General features: G+C 36.7%; 1 protein-coding gene across 34 annotated transcripts in view; it reads left to right on the top strand.

The window, feature by feature from the left end:
• RBFOX1 (RNA binding fox-1 homolog 1) overlaps positions 1-27,505 on the top strand; it is a 597,988-nt gene that overhangs the window by 486,767 nt on the left and 83,716 nt on the right. The gene's annotated exons all lie outside the window — the stretch shown is intronic.

Raw genomic sequence — 27,505 nt, 5'->3', positions numbered from 1 at the left:
GTTTTTCATAGAAGTTCTTTGAATGATACTACATGGAAATGACTTGTGTGAATGAGCACTGTGAAAAGCATGTCTGTAACACTGCATTTTCTAGAGAGCTTATTGTTCAGCCATGGCTGAAACTGTGTGTGGATCTGTGTCCAACGAAGCAGAAGTGATGGACTTTCCATCTTTTTGATTTATATATAAAGTTCTGAAGTGTCATGAATTATGCAAGAGACTCCTTGGATGGCCCCTGCCTTGTAATTTAAGTCACACATTGCTAGTTTAATGCTTCTGCCTCAGTTCTAGATTGGATGCAATATATCCAGTGCCAAGAGCTGACAGATTTCTGAGCCATCAGCCACCTGAGTTTGTGTAGGACCTAGGGCAGAACAGGGAGGACTTGAGCATCCACTTGAAAAATCCCCATTGGCTCTCCTCATCCTTGCCTCAAACATGCTCCATGCCTCATTTTACCTCCCCTTCCATCCCTGGCATTATCTCACCCTGAAGATTTCATAGAGTAGGGCAGGAGGAAAGGGAAATGTGCTTTCTACAGAGTTGTTCTGAAAGTTTATGTTTATTGCCAATTATTTCTTTATAGGAACAAGCTAGAAAAGCAACAGCAAAAGAATATTCCTTGCTGCTATTGAAAAATGGCACATTAAATTCATTGCACAGGTTTGTGGATTGTGCAGTCAAATGTTTCATTCCTTTTATTTTTACCTGGTAACTTTTTATTAGCCCTTTGTTTTAGTATTGTGAGAAAGTTTAAGTTGAACAACATCCTAGTTACTTACATGTCATGGTATTTTTTGCAGTCCTAGTGTCCCCTCTTACTCATTTCATTGCTGAGTTAACTTCCTGGTTCTTTCTAGCTTTTAAAATTTTCTTTGTTTTTTTTTTTTTCCTTCCTTTTCTTCTTTTTAAAATTTTCTAGTTTTGATTGGCATCAGACTCTCCTCACTTGTCAATGTCATTGGTTCCGAGCAGAAACCCTCAGCTGAATAGATAATCCAAAGGAGATGGAATATTAACTAAAAAAAAGAGCATCTTTCTGTCCCTGTCTCATTCTTTTAATATATATATATATATATATATACACACACATATATGTATATATATATGCTGCTTGCTTTTTTTGACCACTGCTGCACACTGAACCATGTTGTCCAGCTCAGGCTTTTTGTATTTTAAAACTCTTGCTCTGTTTGCCATTCAGTTCTTGAAGCAAAACATTCTCAGTGCTACATTCAGTGGTAAAACACTCTTGCTGCAAGTGGGCCAGGAGTTCATCCCTTGTCATTTATTGCCTCCAATTTATTGTGTTTCCTCCCCCCGTTTTGATTTTTCAGTTTGGAGAAGTGTTAGTCTCTTTATCAGGACAGTCAGGTAGGTGTTTTTGCAACATCTTCCTTGGCAAAGGCTGATGAAATGAAATAATTTGGATTGTCTGCAATGCTGTTATCTTCAAGTGCTCTATTCAATCCCAACTCCAGCAAATCCAATTATTCCCTTGAAAGTTTCCTGCTTCTGATATACTAATAGGCTTTATTGTTATTTGGGTTTGTATCCTCTGCTATCTGCTCTTCTTATTTCCTTTTTGCCTTCCTAATATCCAATTTATATTTTGCCTGTCATACATTTTCTCCCTTCTGGTTCCACTGGGAGTGAATTTCCATTCTCTGAAGGATAACACTTCAATTCCAGCAGCCTTTTGTATTTGGGCAATATAGGATAGTTACTTGCTCTTTTCATTATGGATCCTTTTCTTGGCTCCCTGTTTTCTTTCTTCCAGAGGAATCCACATAACTTCTTGCAGTAGCTCCTGTGCTGTTTATAAATTATTACATTTCATTTCTTTCAAATTTAGGGTGATTTTGATAAAGCTTTGGGGTTTTTTAAAAGATATTTTTTTCTAAATTGCAATGTTATATTGCAAGCTGTGGAGCTGTCATCTCTCCCATAGGGAACAAGACTTTGAAATACAAGTTTGCAACTTGTTTTACATTTTCAAAGTAATTTTGTTATTTTAATATATCACTAACCACTTGCTCAGATTCTGCTTAGATCATATGCATAGGGACTGCTAACATTTGTGGGTTTATTCTCTGAAACAAAATGAACAGGATAAAAGGGAACTAAATGCTTAAAGACAGGCTGATTTAATTGAAATAATAGAAAATAATCTGCAGGTAATGTAATACTGTCAAAAGTTATTTGAGTCTTCTCTGAATAATACTGTTTTCATCTTTTCAGATCAATATGTTTGTTTAATGAAGGAAGGAGTCCATCTCAGTGTATGCATAATCAATACTCCTCCAGCAGTGGGTTATTTAAGAGCTGGTGGACTTTTGGAGCTGCATAGCATCAATGTGCTTTGAGTAATTAGCAAAAATAGTAAATTGTTTCTTTTAAAGAAGGATGGATCTGATGAGTTTGTTACAAAGTTAAGGTCACAGTAATAACATGTCTGATCGTTTTGCAGGGTGCATTTGAGTCTTGTGTTAAATAGTAAAGTATTTTAAAATATTTTTAAGAGGTTTGACCATTTTTTGAAATATGAAATCACCTCTTACCTTTGTTCACATATAATATGCAAACATATTGTACAGTTCTGAGAATAAATCTTGTTCAATTTTTGCTGGGGGGTTTTATTTTCTTAAGTCCAGGTTTGTGGATTCTTTAGTCATGTTGCAGAGCTCATCTCTTCATCTAAGGATTTAGGGAATCTTAGTGATATGCTGGAGTAAAAAATTATTTCCTGTGTTGAACGTGTTTGTTTTGGGGAAGAGAAAGATATGCAGTCTTTTATTATTTAATTTTGGTGCTGATCTCTTTGTTGCACTTTTTAATTTATGTAAGAAACCTGATAGTAGCAGATATTTATAGGATAGTACTTTAGTGCATTGTATAACCCTGCAGGTGGGTAGCTTGTTACTACAGTTTTCTGCAGCATATTTCTACTTTTTATCAGCTCTTTTTTCTTCTCTGTTCTTTATGTAAGTTATTGGTGCAGGGGATATTTTTTGTTGTTCCCTATTTCTTTATTCTTCTTCTTTTCTCCTTCTGTTTTATTCCTGCTTCTCCATGTCCTGTGGTGGGGGATATATTATCTTTTTCAAGAAATTCTTCTCTGTCTAAACCAGACCTGCTTGGTTTAGTGGTGTCCATTGATTGGTCCTTCAACAGCATCACTGAAGCAGAGCTGTTTCAAACAAAATTCACTTTAATTTGCTGATTCAATGTGTATCTGTGGTTGTGTTTGGCAGCCTTGAGTGCAGCAAGTAGTGGGACACTTCTCAGTGATGCTCTTATCCTTCTCTCTGCATATTCTGCCTCTGCCTGGCAGCTTTTCATGGGGTGCCTGACATGCAGATCCTGGCTCTGCCTCCTGTGCTTTGCCTCTCTCTCTGTAGTTCTGTCTGGAAAGCAGGGGGAGCAGAAAAACACATCCATCATTTCTCTAAATAGTGGCACTGGGAGGACTGTGCTCTGGAACTTCCCACCAAGAAGCAGCTGTCTGTAAAGTCACATTTCCCCACTGGATTACCCCCTCCAATTCCTGTAAATGACTCCGTTTTTATTCCATTTCCATTCCATATTTTTGTCTGGAGATGTTTGCCACCTGTATGCTAGATAGCTGGTAATACTTGGACAATTGGTAATAGTTGGCAATATAAATAAAAATAGTGAAAGAAATAGTAAATAAAAATAGTTAAAATTGTAAAATAATAATATTAAATATAATAGTAGTAAATGGTAATAGTAGTAATATGGTAATATAATATAGTAATATAATAATAGTGAAATAGTTAGTAATAGTTGGACAATTGTTACAGCAGTGTTTGTTCATCTAAATCATACCCTGCTGGTGCAGGCTATTGGATCAGCAAGGCATGATAGTTCTGTTGTGCTATCCATTATTTTTGGTGCCAAATACTACTTAAAAACATTTTTTTTCAAGGAACTTGTTTCAAGCCCCTGAATGCTTCAGAGCTGCAGCAGCAAGCAGCCTGGTCCAGCTCCTGCTCTGTAGTGAAGAGATCAAAAGTGACATCCCAAATAGGTAACATAATGCAGAGCTGGTTTGGTGAGGGGCAGGGATGATTTGTGATCATAGGTTTTATTGCTTCTGAGAGGCTTCCATGCTGAGAGCCCTGCATGGAGACTTTGTAACTGTGCCCCATGTGTATTTCTTTGCTTATGCTAAGGAATAGCAGGAACATATTGCTCACTTTAGCAGCTGGATGTGTCAGGGCATGCTCTAAAATAGATTCTTCCCAAGGATATACCTACTGCTTTTTATCATAATGTTTATAAAGTGCCTATTTGTAGATGTAGTTGTTTTGCTTGGTGAGAAGATAACCACCTTTTTTGGGTTTTTTTGTTTTTTTTTTTTCCCTGTGTTGCTAAGCTGATTTAGGCTTTTCTCCCAGTACTTCTCTTTCTGTGGGTGGGTATCTATGTGAGAAGAGTGATTACACAGCCAGGTCATTGTGTGCCTATCACCAGGCTTTGTGTTCTTCTGGAATCCCAGTAACTCATCCTGGTGATGTAGGTATCACCCAAGCTTCTTTATCCTTTTCGTTTTCACAAGAAGCAAATGTGATATTGAAACAGAAGACAAAATTATTCTGCATTTTTTTCTATGCTCCCTCATGATTTTTGAGCGCTTTGAATTGCTGAAAGAATAAAGCTGAAGCTCTCCCCAAAAGCACAAAACCCACCCAGGGTAGAGAACAATTTCCTTGTCATATTTACAAACAAATCAGCAGCTGAGAACCCCTCTGCCTGCTCAGTGTGGGGCAGACCAGCAGCTCTTAGGTCACTCCAGCAGGTAATTCCAGGCAACTGAAAAGCAGATTAAACACAGAAATCATTGCAGAGGTCTTTTCAATCATGAAAAAGCTCCAACTTGATGGTTCTAAAAAGAATCAGCAAGAATTTCTAAAAAGAATTACCAATTACCAGTTAATTTCTGATGTGCCAAGTTTAGTTGATCAATTAATCAGTTAAAAATATTCTTCCTGCTTGGTCCAAAAAGAGTTAGCAATACTGCTTTTCTGAATATTCTTGTACTTTATATTGTCTCTTGGGGTCTTTACTTCTCCATACCAATTCCTTTACATGTTAATTTATTGACTTTTTTCTTCTCTCTCTGCAGCCTAAGTAGCCGTGGCATCCAAATGCTTTGGCTGTGCTTTGGGTTCTGATGGAATGAGAAAAACATTTGTTGCACATTTTGCTGAATAAACAGAGCATAAATTTCCAAGAGGATCTTGGTGTGATGAAATAGCTAATTACAACTTTGTGTTTGACCTTCTGTGCTTTGGATTCACATTATAACATAGTAATTAAAATTGATCCTTACGGGGAGAATTTTTTTTCTGGTGAAAATTAGCTCTCATTTTTGTTAAATACAGGGAGTGGCTCTGCAATTTTAGGTAAAAACTAATGATGTTTTGCCTTCTCTTGTAATTGGGATGCAGTAGGTAACTCTTTGCAGGTTTTCTTTGGTTCCTCTCTGTACCAGCTCTTTGTAATTGCTTTATAAACTTGTATATTGCCTGGAGTACTTAGTGCAGTGGCATTAGGAGAATATGTTGGTAATTTCTTGGTTAAACAGCAGCATCCTTAGGCTCTTGCTTGCAAGGAACTGGCTTTTCATTAGAGGTTGGAGGGCTCGTGTAGCACAAGTAGATGAACAAAGTTTGTGCTTAAAAGCTATGAAGTTCATTTACTTTGTCTTCCCATCTTCTTCCCTAAATCATAAGGCTGAAAATTCTGAAAAAATCTGAAACCATAACCAGGGTTAGCCAAGAGCTAAATCTCCTCTCCTGCATGAGTACATCTAGGTCTCAGTTAACCTGGTTTAGTGGCTTATTCCCCCCTAACCAAACCCTGCAAACATTTTTTCCAATCCTGTTTGTACTCTCAAGTTTCCATTCCTCTCCTCCACACCTCTCTCTTCAGCTTTCCCACACACCCACATCCCTACCCACAGAATTACTTTAATTAAATGTTAGTCATCTGGGGGCTGACTTAACCACTTCTGCCTGCTTAATCTGCTCCCTTTCTGGAGTCAGTGTGAAGGAGAGACTCGATTCAAACATTTGACTGAGCTCCCTGTCAATATTAGAAAGGGACATGGGGTCTGTCTTGGCTTTGCCTTCAAGCAGTGGAATTGATCTCTAACTTTGAAGCTGCCTTGTGGTCTCCAAGTGATGTGACAGGGTAGAAGCAGAGGACACTGCAGGTGTGGGAGACAAAGGACATGAAACTCTCTGGCAGTGGAACAAAAGACTTCAGAGATATTTTTTTTACCATAGTCTCAATCTTCCTATCCTGACTGATTCTGTGATAAGAGTGGCACTGCCTCCCAGCTGCCTTATACCCTGAAAAGTAAGAATTAAAGCTTCCTCTTCCTGTGCTTTTTTTTGCTTTTTTTTTTTGTTATGGATTGTAATTAAAATTCTTTCACTCTGTGCTTCAGAAAAGAAAAATAAAGCAGCATGAAAATATAAAAGCAATATATATATATATAAAATAAATATAAAGAAATAAAGAAGCAGAAAATATATATAAAAAATTTCAGTCAGGAGGGGCAAGTGTGATTGCATCCTGCAAGCCTTTTCTCTTCTATAGTTTTTGGTTGCTGTTATAAAATACATGTCAAAAGATGCCAACTACTTAATTTGATAAGGATTCATCTAATTCCAGCTGTTCCAGAGTAGTATCTGAATATTTTTACCAACACTGCAACATCAGGCATGATCACCCAGAAAGATCCTGTATGTGCTGATGTGTTTGCAGATAAAGCTTCAGTTAATAAAAGACCTTTTGAGTTACAAGCAGATAATGTGTGAGATAAGAGGCATCTACAAAACTGAAAGGAAACTGTACCTTTATTATTTACAAGTTATATTTCTGCTACCCCTGATTTTCTTTTTCATACTGACATGTGAAGTGTTTTGCAATATGTTCATATTGCAAAAAATGTTATCTTGTCACTGCCCTTAGATTTCTTGCCATAAGTATTGGGGGGGGTTATGTTTTTATTATGTGCTTATATTAATATATAATATATTTTATAATGCATATTTTATAACATGCATATTGATTATTAATAATGAGCATTAAAAGTTTATAAATATTTATAAGCAGAAAAGGTATAGAATGTTAATTTTCTTAAAATATTTCAGTCTCAATCTTTAAATTAATGAAATTTAAACAAAATTCTGTGTTTTTTCACTTTGAGGAAAAGATAATACTTTAGGCCAGAGAAGTTTTCCTTCATGTTGAGCATTTACTTGCAATTGCAGCAATTTTTTTCCCTCTTTGCTTTTGGTTTTAGAGGCTTGGAAGTCCTTGGGTTGTACTGAGAAATAAGATTTCTTGTGGACAGAATCATTCCCCTTGATTTCCTTCCTTCCATGTGTAGTTTTCAAGTATAGGGCTACCAAATTTAATGAAACAGATGCCAAGTTTCACCTCTGGATATTTGTATTTCTTTTTTCTCATACATAAGCTCTTCCTTTTTTTTTTTTTCTTTAAGGAAAAAGTGTCACACAGGTGGCAAAAATGTCCTAACATGGAGTAGGAGAAATAGTGGAGATTTTCTTATATGTATGAGTACCACTTTTTCCTCTTTTAATATTATAGTATTATGGTATAATTATATTATTATCATTATATACTATACATTATTATATAATTATGTATTATATTATATATTATATAGTGTATTATAGTTTCAACAGTTTGTTTAGAAAAAAAAGATACTACATGATGTTAAAAAGTAAAGGATAAAATAGAGAAATAAAAATCCAATAAAAATGTAATTTTTAAGCAAAACTTTAGCATTTACATGTAGTTGTAAAGCTTGGGACCACTGCAGGCTCCACTCATTGTAAAGTTGTTGCCATTACCATTCAGACTGGCAGTGGATGGACTTCTGAAATGGTTCATGGATGCAGAAAAACGTTTTCACACCAACATAAAATGGTTCTATCATCTTTTTCCTGGCTTCAGCAAGCCTTTCCAAGTTTAGAATTTTCTTCCTCAATTTTGAGCTAGGCTTCCTCTTTTCTTTTTTCCCCCGGTGAGTTGAAAGTGCTGAAGATCCACTCCTTTTATCCTTCTGTTCTCCCTCAAAAGAAACTTGCAGCCAGTTCCCATGTTACTTTTTTTATTTTTTTATTTTTTTTTTCATGTACAGCAAAATGAACTCTGTAGAGATTCTGGTGTGTTTTATAGACAATACATGTTCAATCAAAGCTATGGGTGTCTGCACCATGAATTCTGTTCTGTGCTTTTTAATGGAATTATTGATACAGCAAGAGATTTTTCTGTTTTCAACACAGCTATGTATTTTTGGCAAGTTTTTTGTTTGTTTCTGTTTGTTTTTCAAGCATATCCTTCCAGGAGAACAGATTTACCACATCCCATGTGTCTGTCTTAGCCCAGTGCTTGTAATTTTTCTGCCTGGGACTGTGATCCAGATGGAATTTGAGGACTTGGGATATTTGTCTGGCGTTTTTCAAAGGGAAGTTTCTCAGACAGAGTACAGAGAAATGCAGCATATACTCACTGTCTGCTACCTGATAAAGATTATGTTAATAATCCAACTAGGCCTGTGTAGCAAGTCTTGCCTAGAGTAAAAATAAGCAATTTTGGGTGTCACATTTCTGACTGAAAAACGTGGCAGCAATGTCACACGTGCCCTGGCCACCTGCCAGCCAAAAGTGGTTTCTGTCATCAGCCTCTGGTTAAGATGTCTCTAGACCATCTTTTCAAGTAGCAAACTGAATCTGGTTTCAGTAGCTTTAGTTTCCTCAGCCTAAACACTCCTAATTAATTGAATTATTGACTTGCCATGCTGATCTGATGGATTTCAGATGTTGGTCATTGAGACCAGCTCAGTGTAGAACCAACTAGCAAGCATCAGGACCCTGGTATTTTTAAATTTGATTTAGCTTCTTGTGTCCTCTGCTTTTAGTGCTTTTTCTTTGTGTGGGAAGGAAGGGGAGGAGGACTTGTGTTCCTGAATATTCAAGTTTTCTATTTTTATCTGTCTGTCTACATACCTGTCAATCACTTTTCTTCTGTGAAGAATGGTGCTTTGTCTTTATTACAAGTAATACAGAGATTTTTCATTTAGCATAGAGTCATCCATTACTCATTCACAGGAATTTTCCTGCCTGAAAAGCATCATGATTCCACAGGTATCAGTGTAACCATTCCAGCACAGGGTAGGCCTGAATCTTATTTACAAATTACTGTTTAATTGCAAGCTTTCTCCATTCTCTTTGGGGAAACTGTGCCCACAAGAAGACATTTTTCCTGCTTGGACTGGAAAAAAGGGGAATGAGGCTGGTTGGTGCTATGCTTGTTGAAGTTTGTTGCCTCTGCAACAAATTGTGCATTTACTGCAAGGAATTGTCTTTTATTTTACTTCCAGGTGAAGTCATTTTGGTTTTACTTCCCGGTGATTCCCTTAGAGGTGAAGAAATGGGAATTAACTAGGAAATCCTTGCTATTTATTTGCAAGTCCTCATCCTTTGGGGATGTTTTGCAGATCACATGCAACAATCAAATCTGGGTTTTGCTCAGCAGTTTTCAGCAAGAGCAGATATTCCATGACAAATGTTATTTATATTATTTAGAGGTTGGTTCTTTGGTAAATTGAATAGTGATAAATTTGCTCTCACTTTTGCTAAAATACCTTTCTGCTTGACCTTCTTCTGGCAAGGTTTGTGAAAATAATATCCTAGGGTAATTTTATCACTAAGAGCTTTGAGTGCTTTGAGGGATTGAAGAGTTTGGTTTTTTTTTTTCTTTGTTTGCTTCAGTCTTACCTCTATGGTCATGAATCCACTGTCCTGTACAGTAAAGGCTGAGTGGGGAATATATAAAATATCTGAGGCTGCTGTTACTACTGCAGGGGTATAATGTGAGGTTTGTTCCACTGCACAAGCTTGTTGGTGCTGATGAATTACCTTGTCAGAGAGATGTAAGCAATGTTGTGAAATCCTCCTGATTTTTTTGCCTCATAGAGATGTCAGAGTGACTGGAGGAGGATGTATGGGATGCTGTGGGACTGCCTTAGGACCAGGATGTCTTGTCTGCTTTGGAGCAGCTGAGGGACTGAGGGGTTTCTGTTACCAGGCAGTCTGGTGGTGTATTCCAGGGCTGCTCTCAGCTGATTTGGGATGCAAGGAGACCCTTTGTTTTCTCTAAAATTTCTGCCATTTGCCCAGGTGATGATTCCTTAGATGAGGGAAGTTGAGCTGCATTTCCTGCCACTCTCACAGAGCAGCACAAAACAATCTGAGGGAGAGAGCTTAGAAAATTGTGACCCCAAATGATAGATTGGGGAGGGGGCTGGAAGACTGAGATATTTCTGAATGTGATGCTACTGCTTTAATCTGGTGTCATTATGTCTTTCTTGCTGAGTTTAGAGGATGATTCCCTCCAAGCATTGATTTCCTCCCTGTGACCGTTTTGTGTGATTTTGTCGCATTAAAATTATTGTTTTTTTCCACTTGTGCAGAGGAAGAACTAGGGTACAAGTAGTTTAAATAACCTGCCAGAGGCAAATATGTGACAAAACAGATTGCAGCAGCTGGCTGTCCTGAGCCCAAGACTGAGAGAGAGGGGTTTTTTTCCCTTATAACAGCAGAATGCTATTGCTGAATTTCATTTGAAACTGGTGTTTGCTTTTGGAGCATGGAATCAATCACAGGCTGAGCTTGATTTGTGTGAATTTTACATTTCAGATGTTGGAATAATAAAAAAAAGATGGTAAGACACTCTTTGGAAACTTGGGAAACGTATATTATTTGTTTGTGCTGGTTTTGAGGGTGTTCTGCTTTACAAATAAAGGAATCTGTGGCTGTCAAGAGAGGGTGAAAAGTGGCCTTTGATTTACAGGGTTGTTGAGTTTAAAACCTACACTGCAAATTCTTGAGAAAACTTAAAGAGGAGTGGCAGGGGATCATGATCTGGGAAAGGAACATGCTGGGGAGAGGGTTGGCTGGCAGGATGCTCTTGGGGCACTATAGACAGCAAAGCACCTCAACAACTCCTCTATTCTGAATTAGATTAATCCTTAATCTAACCCGTATGTGAATGAGTTCTTTTGTGTGTTTTGTGTGTGGTTTTTTTGTGTGTGTTTTGTTTTTGTGTGTTTGTTGTGTGTTTTTTCTGCAATAAATGCACCATGCAAGGCCAGTAGCAACCTATATCCTGAGTGTGATTATCTGCTAGCAGAAAATCCATCAGAGGTTGAGACTGACTTTGTGTTCTTTCTGCTGGTTTTTCAGCAATTTTTTTGTTTGGTTGGTTGGTTGGTTTTATTTTTTTTTGGGGGGGGGTTTAGTCTTGTTGTTTGGTTGCTTTTTTTTGCTTGGTTGGATTTTTTGGCCTTCACTCTTCCTGGGGATAGGAGGGGAATGCTTCACCCTGCCACACCCCCCCATAGAGAGCAAAAAAATGAGAGGCTCAGGCATGGTTTCTTTTGGAGAGATGCTCAGCTTATGCAGTGGGGTCTCTTTGTTAGCCCTACATTTTATGAGGATATTTGTAAGCATACAGTTTTGCCTGCCTGATGGTAGCTTTCCATATTTCACATTTCATGCTGATTTGCCAGGGAAAAATATTTGCAAGCAGCACTGTGGTACATGAAATAGTTGCACAATACATGAATCAGCTGCAGGTTTTTTTCTCAAACGTGGCTAAGCATATGGCATAGGGATGTTTAGCATACTTCCTTCCTTCTGTGAAGGTTTTTTTTGTTTGTTTGTTAAAAGCAGAGCATGATGTGTAGTTGTAGAATCTATGACTTCAGAGCTGCAATTATTTTTGTCCCAGGAATACTTTGGTGTATTGTTTTGCCATGATACACTGTTGAATATTGCATGATATATTTGCTGCTTCTGAAAAATTTCTTCTTTTGGAATAAAATTGACCTGAGAGAGCTTTCTTCACATTGGCATAAGACTAAATTTGAGGCATTTTGCTATTTCCTGGCTAGTCGTTTGCATGGATGGGGGAAAAAGAGTTTGACTCTGCATTAATGGTTTTGTTAAAAATATGGACTGTATACCAAAGTGGTTTTAAATTCAGGCAAAAAGAAATTACAAATGTTCCTAAACAAGGGGAGCTAAAATACAAGGCTGTATATGAGCCTTCAGTTTGATAAATACTTACTTATGAGGTCATAAATAGTTGAGGTACAAAAGGTTAATGTAGTGTGAAAGGCTGTAAAACACAGCAAGCAACCTGCTAGATCATGATGATGCATTAGTACCTTTCAGGAAGAATGGTAGTGGTTATAAAATCTTTGGGTTGAATTTCTTCTGTAATACAAGGAAAGGCAGAGTATCAGCACTGGGTGGTTGTACTTATCTTTTTATATTTATTTCTCTTTGGAACAACAACAAAAAAAAACCCAGGTTATCATCTGGTCAGAAGTGCCCACTGACTGAAAATGATAAAAAGCTCTTTTTGATTAATACAATTTCTGAAGAGCCCCTATCAGAGGCATTGTCTGTGTACTCAAAGTAATAAAGTACTACTCAGTGATTTCTTTGCTTTCTGTGTATTAATAAGTTTCCATGAGATAAAGTAAGCAATAAAGCAGAAAGGAAACTGAAGTGATATAAATTCTGTAAAGCAGTAATGGAATTTACCTTTGAGGAGAAGGAAATCCAGTGCTAAATTCACAAAGTGAGCATTTACTGAATGATAAAAGTGACTTTATTGTAATAAAGTGCAGAATTTCTGATTCTTGAAAGTCTGCAGTGGTTTGTAGTTGTCTCCAATATGCTGATGCAGCTAATATTTTTCATTTAATATCTACCTCTGTGAAGTGTTAATTTTCATGCTTTGGTGATCATTGCTTTTTACTGAAACAAATTACTTCCTCTTACTCCTAGATCAGAGCTTATGACAGATTAGGATAATTTTACTGTAATTAATCTTTTGAGTCAGTTCCCCTCTTTTCAATGAAGTGCCATTTCTTGGCCAGGCTAAATTGAAGCAGTTAATAAAACCTGGAATCAAATAGTAAAAAACCTTTTATTTGCAGACTGTTGATACTTGCTTTCAGCCTTCTCTGGTTACAAAAGAAGTATTTTACTTTCAATTTATTCTCTCAATAAAGTACACCTGTCTCTGGAGGATAGTAAATAGTTCTGAGGAATTAAACAAGAAAAAATATCTACAGGAAAGAATTTGATACAGATACATCTATCTCCCATTGCAGAAGCCTGGTTACTTTTTTATTATTATTTTAAGATGTTGAAAATCAACACATTCAGTTCTTATTAAGATGCAGCTTAAAAGCTGATAGTGTTTGGATTGCAAATATATCATTAGTAAATCTCTGTAGGTTCTCTCTTTTAGTTTAAGGCCATATTTAATTTTACAAAGAACACTCTGAGCTGTTCCTGCTCTAACAGAGTTAGAACAGAATACCTGGGAGAGAACAGAGAGTGAAGGATGCAAGTTGTAAAAGCCTCCATCATGTCTCTGAAAAGAAAATGTGGCTCTTAACAAATTTTGAGGTGGCTTATTTTATTTTGGGGCAATTGGTCAAGCTAGAAATCCAAACAGCAAAGCCCCAGTGGGCCAGTAGATGAGGTTATGGCTATATGAAAAATGCCTTTTGTATTAAAATACATAGGGTTTTGATGAGAACACAAAGAAGTATTATATAGTATCAACTTGTCCTTGTATATTGGGTTATGAGGATTCCTGTATTACAGTCCTGAGCAGAAACCTACTTTGTTTATTTAGTTTGTTAGGAATTTTTCTGCTATAATAATATTCTTGGAGTCTGCATTCTGTGAATGCAGCCCCAGCTGTTCAGTCATTTCAGTAGTGCCTTTTTTTTTTTTTTCTTTTTGAATAAAATATCCTCCTCATGCTACAGTAATCATGGATATTCTTAATAGAATTGCATGGGGGAACTTAATTAACCTTTTCTTCTGCCTTTTTATTTAAAGGGAATGTGAAAAAATCAATGACGTGGTTTCTAATTTCATGTGTGCAGCCCCCAATGTCTCTTAGAGGCTCTTCATGGGAGGAAGTCAGGTGAGACAGAACTGCTCATCTTCAGCTCACAATTCATTTTCTTTCAGCTGAAATGCTCACCTGACATTCTAAGACTAAGAGTCCTGAGTAGATGTGTTAATAAATATATATTCTTCATGAATTTATATCATCTCGTAGCTGCAGTTTGAGGAATTTGAGCTCATACCAGCCACTTGGGAATTTCACTTTTGGACCTGCTTTTCTTTCTTTTGTTCTTTAAATAATAATTAATATATTTAATATATTTAATAGATTTAATATAATTAATAGATTTAATATAATTAATAGTAATAATGCTTGTGGTACTTTATTTTGTAGCTGTTGGGCAGTCAGGAGATGCTCAGTGTTCTGGAGCAAGTGAATTCTTTACTAGGATGGAAGTGAGCAAGATAGTAAAAGTTAGAATTTACAATTTTAGTTGTAAATCCATTTCCAGAAGACCAATAAAGAGCAATTTTGACAGTTTTTTCTGCTATAAGTAGAGGAAGGGGGAGGTGTTACAAAAGTAGATGATACTAAATGTAAATGCAGTTCATGCCATGTTTCTGTAAGCTGTTCTTTTCTCTGGATGAAGCCAGTTTAATTATTCTCAGTTTATTATATTTCTTAATTATTTTTACTCCCAACAGCTGTTAATTATTGCCATAGCTTTCTCTCATATAAGTGGCTAAGTTCTAATCACAAATTCTTAGATCAATGTGAATAAGTCTCTCTTTTTAGATTTAAACACTCCTGTCATTTCCTCATGACCAACCCTTTTTTTCCCATAAAAAGTGATTAATTCAGCAAGAGTACAAATTAGAATGAAAATTCCATACCAAGAAAAGGAGAAAAAAAAAGAATAATCTTGGCATGGTTTCTTTTAAATATACTTTACATTACCAAATGTTTTCCATAACAGCACTGAAGCAAGTTGTAGTTTTAAGTCCCTAAATTTCTAGAGAAACTAAAAACCTGTTTGGCTGAGATTTTATACAAGTTAGGGAGGCAAACCTAGGTGTAGAAGCAGGTTCCAAGAAAATAACTGAAACTTTTTTCCTCTTTTTTCCCCTTTCTTTAGTTTCAGTCCACTAACCAACATAGGTGGTTGACTGGTAAGGAAGGGTGGCTCTGTCTTTTGTAGTTGGCATTTGAAATACAAAGAAAAAAGTGGAAAAATAATTTAAGTTTCATGAAAGGTTGGCTTTGGGATATTATAAACTGGCATTATTCTCACAAAGGGTGGTGCCTGTTCAGCTGGACATCTGGCAGGAGTTCTCTTTTGTTAATTTTCCTTAAGTTCCTTTTTCTTCTCAACTGAAAATTCCTAGGAAAGCTAAATTTGGTTGTAGTTCAAGGAATCTGGTGAGCATTACAGTTTAGAGTTATTAGAACATGAAACAGTGTGTGGATAGGGAGACTTCTACCTTACACAGATTCAGGAAAAATGGTCAAAATGACACCATAATCACAAATAAGTTGTACAAGAGAGGGCTGTGGGAATCTTAGATGCACAAGGGAGATTTAAAAAGTGGAACTGTATGAATCAATTTTTTTTTTTTTTTTTTTTTTTTTTTTGGGTTACAGCCATCAGATGCTAAATGTTGTAGGGCAGTGATAGGATGAGATGATGTCAAGTTGTCATATGTCAGTAGTGTATTTGCAAAATGCTTCTTCTGCTTTGATTTCAAGGCAAGGTGGTAGGGCATGAGTTTTTCTGTGGTTTTAAATGTAAGGCTCCCTCCCAGATGGAGGTGAGGAGTGGTGTGGAAGCTGTGTGTTCCAAGGCATTTAAGTACTTTTATGAAATTACATATATTTGGTAGAAAAAACTATCAAAATTGCTCTTTATTGGTCTTCTGGAAAGGGATTTACAACTGAAATTGTAAATTATAACCTCTAATGCAAATATGATAGAGGAAGGAATGAAGAGCTATGTCCTTACAAATGCATAAATATTTTAGCATAAATACTGATGGGAGTTAACTGAATAATAACCCCACCTGTATATAAAAAAGGATATATAGAGAGTATTTTGAGAGGTAATTCTGGCTTGCTTCAGCAAGATCACATTCCCACTGGGGGTAATGGACAGTGCTGGTTTTTAGGGGGGTAGTTCCCTTTCTGGAGAGTTCCCTGCATCCTTCAGGGTAATTGATGTCAGCTCCTGGATCAAGGTTACCTTTTCCATGATCACATTCATGAAACCTGGTATTTGAAGCCACATTTTTCAGAGGAAACAGTATTTGCAGAGAATGCAAGACTGGCCCAGATAATTACAGTGAGCAGCTCCGAGCTGTTGCTGATATTTTTGAGGTGATTTTGTTGTGTGGGTTGTTCCATTAAAGTAACAGCTGAACTGGTTTTAATCTCACTTTTTTTTAGCCTGAATTTCTGTTTGAAAATGAACTCCAAATCTTACCATTATCATATTACATTACTAACACTTCAGTGGGATCAGTAACAGGTATTCTGTCCTGTTAGTAAATTGGGTTTTTCAGAGCCAGGGTGGCTTAGAGACTCTACGTTGTTTTCTTTTTCTTCATGTGCACCTGCAACAGATTTGTGAACCAGGTCAGGTAAATTTAAGCAGTTTTCTCAATACCATGAAGCTTGACAGGTGCAAATGAAGAATAATAGCAAGAAAGTGGATTTACATCATTGAATTGGAGGGCATGAATCTGTTCTGCAGAAACTTTTTTGTTGGTGACAGTATTCAAAATAAGAGAATCCGCTTAATGCAGCCCTTTTAAATTAAAAACAAAAGCTTATTTATTAAAGTGAGCAATTATGAGTCAGAGAAGGAGAGTCAGTCTGTTCTGCAAGAATAAAATGCATTTATGTACATAATCTGCAGAGCATGAGAACACTCATTTCTGGCAAGCAGGAAATTTTTGCCCATTGAAATGAAGATTTTTTTCGCTTTTGTTTTTTTTTCCCGCTGCTTTTAGATCCTCTTCCTTTGCATGTTGTTTTCTTCTGATATTCTGACATCAGCTTTTCTGAACTGATCCTTGCTGGGGCTCTTGCTGGCCCTCCTCATCCTCCTTGGCTTCCCAGCACACTCCCACCCATGGCCAGGAGCTCCAGCAAGCAGTTATATGATCAAGCAGAATTCACTGTTAAGATTCACTTGCTTTAAATCACTTGAATCAGTGATTTAAACCCTTTGCAAATGCATTGAACCATTCAGTGATGTTTGGATATTTTTGAGGACTTGAAATTGTTTTCCATGTTCATGAAGGAAAGGTGTTGGATGAATTGAAGAATGAGCAAGTCTGCTTTGGGGTCATATAAAGCACAGTGTTCCATCAGGTGTAGCTCTGGGGTTGGCTGGGCTAGGAAAAAAAACCAGGCATGTTCCCTTGACTGTGAGGAGGGCACCAGAATACAGCAGGCACAAACATGCTTTTCCTTTTGAAATATTGCATCTCTTCTGAAATGTAGCTTGCTTTTTTTTTGGCAATGTACTAAGGTAGTAGAGTACCAAACATAACCAGTAAAAATAAATAAATCCAGCTATTTTAGCCTGGAATGGAAGTAAACTAAGTTTGAAAAATTACTGTCCTAAACTGCTCTTTTTTAAGCTGTTGTAGATCTCAGAATAAAAAGAACAATGTGATTTGGAAAGTGTCTTTTAGTGACATAAAGAACCCTCAAATTTGTCTGTGTTTCAGCAAGTTTAAGAATTGACTTCTCAGGCTTAGACATGCAAGTGAGCAAATGGAAATTCCCAGCAGGAATTCAGGAATAGGTGAGGGGTCAGACAATGAAAAACCTTTTATCATGCTGTCACATTTTATTTTATTTTTTTTTTTTCTTTCCATGAGCTGGCACTGTAGCAATCAACCATTCCCTCTCAGCGTGAAGCTTTGCTCTCACAAGTTCACTCAGCAGTTGGTTGTGTCAACACAACTCTTACAGAAAGGGACTTTGCATGCATGACATAAGTCTGGTTCAGGGGAGGAATTCCAGAAACTAGAGTCCATTGATTCCAGCTGAGGGTAAACACTGTTTTCTAAACAACTCTTTGAATCTAAACCTTCAAATGGTCCAACTGAAGGCATTTCTTCCCTTTTTCTTTAAAGAAACTGATGTGCTTTGAAGCTGTGGAGCATAGTGTTTCATTAATGATTTTTCATTTGGACAAATAGTGGTGTATGTCACAGCTTTGTACAAGTAGTCACAGGCTTTAAAAGAGATTTTTGTCCAGATAGAGCCTGTTGCCAGAACAAAAATATAATAAACTTTCCTACAGATTTGCAACCTTTAATGGTGTTGGCTTATAATATATGCGAGAATTTTTAAGCAAATTTGAACATTTAGGAAGAGAATCCCATTGTATTTTATAATTGTGATACTTGTGCATGATTGAGTGAGTATAAATAATGTTGTCTTCCTCTGTTTTGGGTTCTGTTTAGTGAATAATTTCTTAATATATGAAGATAATAGCTGAGTTGTATTGGAGAGCTTATTTAGGAAGAAGAAGTGGATTTGCATCAATCACAAAGGTGGTCTCAAGAGCCTTGTGTCCTGATTTATTGCTAATATGTATTTGCCTTTTTAAGTGAAATGTAGAAGAAGGTGGTTTAGAACTTTCATCTGTTTTATACCTCTTCTCTTAAACTTTGTTGCTTACTGGTACACATTTTTAGATGCCAGGTGTGTATTTTGGGGGGAATTTATATCCATTTGCTATTAATACTCTCAGAGGAAGCATTTCAACTCCCATTTTATATGATTTGTCTAACTTAGCAATTTCTGAAGCCCTTTTCTGTGGTGGGAGTAAAAAGAAATTTCCAAAGTAGTTTTAGGTGACCTAAGACTGTGGTGCCATGAGAGGGAACAGGCTTGTCCTCCAGCTTTCCCTTATATCATCTACATATTTATGTCCCTTTCTTCTGTTGTGAGTTAGATCACAAACTCATTTTATGAAGTGTAAGTTTGCAGTGGCATCAGTGGGTCTGAACCAGCACTCATCTATGGAAGTGTTTCAGGAGACACAAGGTGGATGGAAGGAACCTGAGCTCTGTTGCAAAAAAAGTTTTGTTTCTTTCCACTGAAAAAAATCTTGAAGAAATCTTAAGGCAGCTCTTTCTGTTTGCCTCAAATCCCATTTTTGGAGCTTCTTATTGAGGTCTCCTACATTTCTTCTTCTCTTGATTCATCTTTAGCTTTTTTGATTTTTTTCTTCTTTTTTTTTTTCACAACTGGTGATGCTGTTTTATCACCACTTCTGATTACTTTTAATCACTACAAAGTTAAGACACAGAGTCCACCTTCATCTGTTTCCTTTTTTGTGTCAGAGGTGTTGTTGAGGTTTGAGTTGTTTCTGAAACCACACGTTTAGGATTATGCTTCTTTTGGGGCATGGAAGAGAGAATAAGCTCCATCATGACAAAAAAAAGAGAGATTAATTGAGGATGGAAATGTGTTGAGTAATTTGTGAGCAAAAGTGATACGTGCAAGTAATTTGTTAGTACTGAGGATACTGATAGCTTTTAATTCTTGTAATGCTTTGATGGATTAATCAAACAAACTTGTGCAGTGTGAAGCTAGATGGCCCATTCAAATGATAAAAACCCTTTAATCAACTCTGATTGAGATTTCTATAATTATTTTCATGGTATTTTTTGCATTCATTTTCATTTGATGTCTGTCTTGATTTTACATGAGTCTTTCAAGTCTTGGAACAAAGTTCTTTTTCAATACTTCATTCCTGCTATTGAAGTCCCTTGAAAGAGGAACAAGAATTACATCAGAAATAATAGTGTTCTAACTAATAGATGAAAGAGGAATAATCAAATTAAATTAATATTTCCTTGTGTCTAAGTATTGCTGCTTAAGCTGTTTCAATTGGAGTAAATTAATGCTTTTCTCCTTTGACCTGTAAACTGTTTCCTACTGTGTTTGCTTAATTTTTTTTTTTTTTTTTAAAGATTGGTATCTTTGCAGGATACTTTAAAAATCAGAGTAATTTAGGTCCGGAGGTGTAAAATGAACTCCTAAAAATTTGCACACTGTATGTATTTCCCTCTTGGCTAATGGAGGCAGGATGCAGCTAATTAGAGGATGTTTTGGTTAATTATTTTTGTGTGATACTCATAGATGGGATCAGTGGGCAGTTACAAATAGTTATTGAATCAATGGCAACAATAAATAATGCATTAGGGCATTACTGTAATTCCTTCTCCCATTTCAAGTTATTGATATGCAAATGTCAATCAAATGTCCTTAGCTGGCCACTACTTAATTACTCAAAGTGTATTAAAGTGATCATGAATATTATTTTAAAAATCCTATCTGCCTTCACACCAGCAAATTTTCCCTTATTTTTGAGACAATGCATTCAGAATCCAAAATTTCTGTGGCTTCTCCTGGTGTTTCCACTCCAAGCATGATTGATATGCTGTTCCCTGGTACCCTGCTGACTATTTTAGAAGAAAAATGATGAGCCAGCAGTGGTGATGTAAAGCTCTATGTAAAGGAGAAATTCCATATCGTTAAGGAAGATAGATTGGGGAAATAATTAATGTAGCCAAATAATTAATAACTCTTTGCTTGCCCTGCAGTACCAGAAGCTTAAGAAACCTATCTTACTGCTCCTTTCTCTCCTTAAAATTAATGATCTCTTATTTAGGCTGCTGGCTTTCTATGCATAAGCTATCACTAGAGCAGTGCTTTCCTCTAGCCTTGTGCTATCAGCATCCAGAATGCATCCATCTAGAAATGAAAGGAATAATCCCAACCTGGAACATCACCCAGTCTGCTGAAGGCCCTCGGCACGTTCAGTACCAGAAATCGTCGACAATGCTGAAGAGAAGCATAAAATAATCCAGGTTATTTTTTTTTTTTCGTTTGCCTGCAGAATGGATTAAAGGATTTTACTGGGGTGTGTTGCTGAGTAGTGAAAACAAATGTCTCAGTCAGACTCAACCACCTTCCAATGTCTTTCTGGTAGTAACTTGGATTCTTTGGGATGCTCAAGGACCTCAGACACGAAATATACCAGGGAGGGGATGATTGTCTCCTCTCACTGACAAAAAGTTTGCTGACCCCCTGCCTTCTGCCACCCTGGAAGACACCATCCCATCATCCATGCAGGGAGGAGGCTGATGTGTAGAGGGGACCCTGCTGAGCAGGCAGGAGGCTGGGGTGTGCTCTGGGCAGGATGTGATGCTCTCAGATCCCACTGCTGCTGCTGGCATCAAGGAGTGGCACAACTCTCCCCCCCATTCCAGAGGTATTTGCAGGACTGATGGTTGCTGTCCCTGGCAGCCTGCTGGAGCCCCAGCACAGCTTGGTATTGCTGGTGGTGGTGGGGTGAGTTGCTTGGGAGTTTGGAGCTTGTTGTTGGGAGTTTTGAGCTCATTAGAAAAAAATCTCTCACATTGACTGCTGATCTTTCCTCAGGAGGAAAGGATAACAGTGATAGAGCTGACAAGAAAAGTCACTGATACTGCTGGTAATGTTTATCACGGGTGTAAAAAACCCCCAGTGATAGGTATGTTTGGTTTTGGGTTTTTTTTTTTCATGTGTACACCTTTGTGCAAACATTTAAGTGCAAACAGATGTATCTGCATAGGTATCTCTCTTCTAAGGTGTTCTGTTGCTGGGAAGCATATTGCAGTGCCAGGAATTTTTGGAGTATAAATGTATCAAACCCAGTATGATTAATTAATCAGTCTTTCTTCTTAAGAAAACAGGAAAAGCCCATAGCATTTGGCAGTGCACTGCTCAAAGTATAGTTGTGAAACATGATTTTCAGAAAGCCTCAAACTCAGTTTGAAGCCATTCTCTGTGCACTTTTTAAATGGAAAGGGAACTTTCCAGTGTGTGGACCATTTTTAAATGGAAAATGTGCAATATTATCTGAGGAAAGCATGAAGCTGCTTTACAATGCATGATTTTTTCAGTTCTTTGTACACACTCAGTATGGTTACATTTTTACTCAGGACACACATATATTTTTTTTTCTGCTGAACTTTTCTCGATTGCTTTTTTATCAGGTTTACAAATCAAATCAAACAGGTATATTGCAGAGCTCTCTGATATTATTTTCTGCTCTTATAGCACAATGTATTGAATTATGCTTGCTCATGTACTGCTGCTGCTATTCTCTCTAGATTGAGAGAGAATGACTGTGGGGGCTGTAAATTCACTTGGCTTCCAGCATCACTGGTTAAATCAAGAGCCCTGTTCAGGCTGGAGAAGAGACAGAGAAAGTGTTCATTACACAAATCAATTTGGTCAAAAGTACAGCACAGTGGGTACTCAACCATTGCTCACATAATATTGTCATCTTAATCAAATAATGCCTAGAAGACATTCACAAGCTCTTTCTCTCTGAGAAATAACTTGATTGGTGCATTGGGAAAAAAACAGGTGCTGTCTTGATTTTTTTTTTTTTTTTTTTTTTATTAATTTAATAAACTACTTTTTTTTTTAATTTAAAACTCTGAAGACTTTTCCCCTTATGCAGGTGTGTGTACATGAGAAACTCAGTGTTGCATTGTTTGCCAAAATGCCACTTGTCATTTATTTTAAAAAATTATCCATTGCCTTTGTTCTTTTTATTTTCTTCCTGTTAATATTCTGCAGGCCATTCCAACTAGAATTAGGGTGTTCTTCCTTGGGTCTTGGTGTGGGCTTAAAAAATATGTAACAAATTTGTATTTACTTATAGAGAATATAAGGATGACCAAGGCTTGGTAAAGCTTTTTCAGGTTATTCTAATAGAACATATTTTCAGTTTTTCCAGAAAGAGGTAACAGCATCAGTGCAATTTTAGGTATTCCTACTGTTTATTTTCTATTTACACTTTAAAAGCTGAGATTGAGAACAGTGTTCTTTTTGTGACAGTTGTTCTGTGACAGCATTTCATGACATTCCAAACAGAGTTTGAGGGTGAAAAACTTTCTCTACTTTTTGTAGAAAACAAGAGAGATAAGACAATGAAAAAGTAAAGAATTCCTTACACAATTCCAGTGTAAGGAACATTGTAGGACCAACTGTCTTTGGTAATAGATGGAGGGAGATAGAGAAAAATCTGTATTTGCTGGGAAGGTGAATGGATTTGGTTTTTTCTGTCCAAGCAGTGTACAAAAGGCCATCTCTGATTTCATGTTCTCTGAACATGGTGTTTTGTTGCTTGTTGTTAGAAGGAACTTTGTCAACCATGTAACTTCTCAGAACTTGCACTGGAACTTCCACTCCTAACTTTTCATTGCATTTAACCTCCTCCCAGTGCAAGTGGTGATAGTGAGAGGTGTGGAAAAACTGGGCTGACCCAAATAAATGATGTTTCAAAGTGCTTTTAGCAACTTGACTTCAGTGGGATTTGAGCTGTTTTAAGAATAGCAGGTTTCTGTTTCTAGAACTGAATTAGATGAAAAAATCAGTATTTTTTTAAAGAATATCTTTACAAAATATATTTTGTTTTCACTGTCCTAATGATGGATTTGTTTGAAGTATATCATGTATTTATTTGGAAAGCATCTTATACAAAGTACAAAATCATTTTTAGAAACAACCTCTTTGATTTGGATTTACTTACCTAGAGGAGTAATTTCCATTTTAATTTACTCTAAGACCTAAGCCTGCAGTAGCTCACTGAGGTAAAGAGTTTGTCTCTGTTTCTGTCTGTGTGAGAATTTGGTCTTCTATATCTGTATTCTGTATTTATATCTTTCATCATAAATTTAACACTACCATATATAATTTAATATTTTATAATTGCAACTATGTGATGGAATAAGAACCAAAAGCAGTCTGTGGGATTTGGCCAGGAAAGGCAAGGAGTACCAAAGCCCTGGGTGGAGATATACTGAGAAAGAGAACAGCAAATCAGTAAAAAAAAAAAAAATACTGTAAAATATGTGTAAATATTGAAGACAACTGAGACTCAAATCAAAGTTTTACATCATATGTAATTTGCATTAATTTCTGTTACAATGTTTTCTGAATGCAGACTAGTGAAGAACTTTCTTTTCTGTCATTTTCTCCTCTGTGTTTTGAACTGGCTGAGAATCACTTCATGTGAATGAAACATCATATGCAAGGGCATATGGCTTTAGCTCTAGTTTTTTTGGTTTGTTTTGCTTTTTTAATCTTTATTGTAATTTACACTGACACGCTCTTTTAGTAGCTGATTTGATAATTTTAGTGATAAATATTAATATGATTCTGCAGTTAGGCAATATTATGAACATATCCATTTCATTTAAATTGGCCAGCTCAAGAAGTCAGCTTCCCAATGTTTGCTTCTCTGCAGGGTTAGATATATTTCCTCATTTTTTGTGTTAAATAGTTTCTCTTCCATATTTATGAGATGGCAGCACCAAACATTTTTTTATTAAAATGGAGATGTATGTGTTAGACTGGACAAAGGTCAAGAGAAAAGTGAACTATAAAGAGAACTATCAGCAATTAATAATAATAGCATGACACAGGGTCCTAAGATAGAGAGGAATATTTGTTCTCTGAAATGATAAATTAAAATTGACAAATGAAGCCATATTTCTGCATAGAGATGTACACAGGCCTCATGATTTTCTCTGAATGTAGTCCATACCTAAATTGTATTTTACCAAGATTAAACTTGTTGAGCTCATATCTGTATCGATTGAGTTAGAAATTATTATGGAAATTGAGCATCTCAATTCTGTATGAAGTGCCTGCAAATGCAATCAACAGTTGTTAAAGGATTCAAGTTTCAGCAACTTATTTTAACAACGTTTTAACATTTATAACATAAAACGGTGCTGGAAGCTGGCAATTGTGTATTAATAAATATCTATGGCAAATGTTTTTTACATAAATAAGATTTTGTAGCAGTGCCTGTTGTTTTCTAGTCACCAGGATGCCAAAGCTTTCATCCTGTGGTCCCTTCAGGCAGTGCTCATCAATAATCTGCTAAAATATGTAACTGCTTATTAGATTTTTTTAAATTAGAAACACATTCTCAGTGGAACAGGAAAAAAAAAAAAAAGTCTTGCAGCGTATTGGTGGAAATGATCTTACAGTGAAGATGACAAATGGCATCTTAAACCTCAGAGCTCCAAACTCACCTGCTACAGTGCTGACTGACATGCCTAGAAAAAAAAAACAGGCTGTGGTAATTTTTAAGGGTGCCAAGAACCTGCAGTTACCACTCATTTCTGTATTACCAGCTCCTAGTGCTTTTGTAGCTTCACTTCTTGGTCTGTTTAGAAAAAAAAATCTTCTTTTAAAATTACTTGAGCTGTCACACGCTGGATATTTTTAAAATAGCTTTAATGGTTATGAGGCATGATGTAGGGTTCTAAAAATGTTTAGGAACTTTATAGTCTGGTAGAAATTCCATTCCTCAGGCTATGTAAGCTTTTAGGAAGAATAGGAAGAGAACCTTTCTGCTTTGCATGATTCCTCACTGCAGAAGTCAGCCTCAGCCAGGGGATTATTACAATAATTTCCCAACTGTCAGGAAAAGTTGTCAGTCTCAAAGAGGCTGGAAACCAATTAAAAATATTCAGTTAGGTGTGGAGGGTTATTTTCAGGTAACTGTTTCTAATTAGCTCTGTTCTGAGGTATTTAAAGATTAAACTGATTTTGGAGCCATTAGTGTCTGTCTCTGTTGCCTTGTGACTAATGAGTAGAGGTCCAGGTGAACAGGAGGGGAGTAGATTTCATGCCAGGTTTTAAAGAGAAGGGAGAGAAAAGTGTTGGTTATGGAGTCCCTAGGAGTGTGCTGGTATCAAAGCTTCAGTCCTGGGACAATACTGGAACTAGTAAGTACACACTGTATTTTTCATGCCAGAAAATAGAAGAAAAATGTGCCATTAGCACAGGTTTGTCAGAAAGTTAGGCTTTTACTTCTAGTGGCCGAAGGAAAAGCCTTGAATGTTGTACTTAGCTTTTCATAAGGAATTGAAGCTTCCCCACAAGACAGACTTTCAAGCAAGCTGGGAAATACAGTCATGTCCTTTTGGAGAGAATTCTGAAATCATTTCTTTGTTTAGAGAAACTGATTTTTTGAGACTGCAGCATCCAATTGTGTGAGAAAAAAAAGAGAGAGGATGCTCTGGAATCCCCAGGGACAAAGGTCAGGGGTTGTTTTGGACCATGGAGGGGCAAAAACCCAGGGCAGCTGACCAAGCCAGGCAGCCCAAGGATTCCCTACCTTAAATGTCACCTGTGCTATAAATTGGCAAGTTTGTAAGGTTTTTTTTGGGGGGCTTCTACCATGCTGACCTTCCCTAAAGGGTCCTGTCCATCTGGGCAGCCATCTCGTGCCTGAGGTTGTCTCTAAGGCTTCTACTGCTGGAAGTGCACAGCTCCCTGCTGCTACCTGGAGCTGAGAATAACTTTGGATCTTGTATTGATCACGAGGGTTAAGGTTAGTTAATTATTATTATGTTAAATCTCTTTTCAAGCCATGGATCTCCTTTCCTTTTCCTGGTTCCCAGGTGAGGTTGAGCGATAGAAGAGCTCACCCAACCATCACAGGTGCAGCTACAACAGGCTGGGTGGAAAACTAGAAACTGTGTTTAAGTAGTTCAGTATCAAAAAGAGATTTATTAAAAGGAGTTCTGCAGTTATTTGTGGTGACTCAGTGCTTTTCAGTATTTTCATCAATGATCTGAATGATGGAATGAAGTGTCTGCTTATTAAATCTGTAACTATACCAAGCTGGGAAGGACTGCAAGGACAGTGCAGGACAGGCTTAGAATTCAAAATAATCTTGACAAATTGTAGGTGTCATCTGGAAAAATAATGTGCTATTGCAAAGCATCAAAATGCTAGGTGTTTTTTTGTTAAGTGTTAACTTGCCAGAATTAAATTTGTATGTAGTTAATGCTGATGTAAATTACATATCCTGTTTCAGTTCTTTTGTTTCCTCCATAACAGGCTTGTTGGCACCAGAACAGTGTGGTCAAGTTTGCTTTATTTAACCATTTTTAATTTGCTTAAAACTGTTGTCTTTTAAAAGAAATTAGATGCTACCAGAAACATGAGATTCTGCCTTTTTTTTTTTTTAAATGAAAAAGTCAGAAAGACAACTGAACTGTAACATTAGAACACAAGGGAAAAATAAATATTTGGAAGATGAATATGCTCAGAAGAAAGAAAGACAATAGAGTAACAGTTGTAAGATGATCCTTGTGATTTCATTCAGCTATTTTCTTTCCTTTTTTTTTTTTTTTTTCCCAGATCCCCTCTGCCAGTGCAAAAGAAAGTAACTATGCCCTTTTTACATCCCTATGCAAAATCTTATTCTACTGAATGTCTGCTGATCACGTAGTGATTAATTAGATAGAGCAGCACTGCTTAGTTCTACTTCTTGGATGAAGGATATTATGTATTTTCCTAATCTCCTTAGGGGCCTGGAATTCTATTTTTTTGTGCAATTGTAACACACAGAAATGTCCCCAATTTATAAAACAGCATTTTCAAAGTAGATAAC

The sequence above is a fragment of the Heliangelus exortis genome, chromosome 17 (assembly GCF_036169615.1).
Source record: "Heliangelus exortis chromosome 17, bHelExo1.hap1, whole genome shotgun sequence".
Taxonomy (NCBI): domain Eukaryota; kingdom Metazoa; phylum Chordata; class Aves; order Apodiformes; family Trochilidae; genus Heliangelus; species Heliangelus exortis.
Note: the sequence above shows the minus strand (reverse complement) of the source record. Positions and strands in the feature narration are given on the sequence as shown.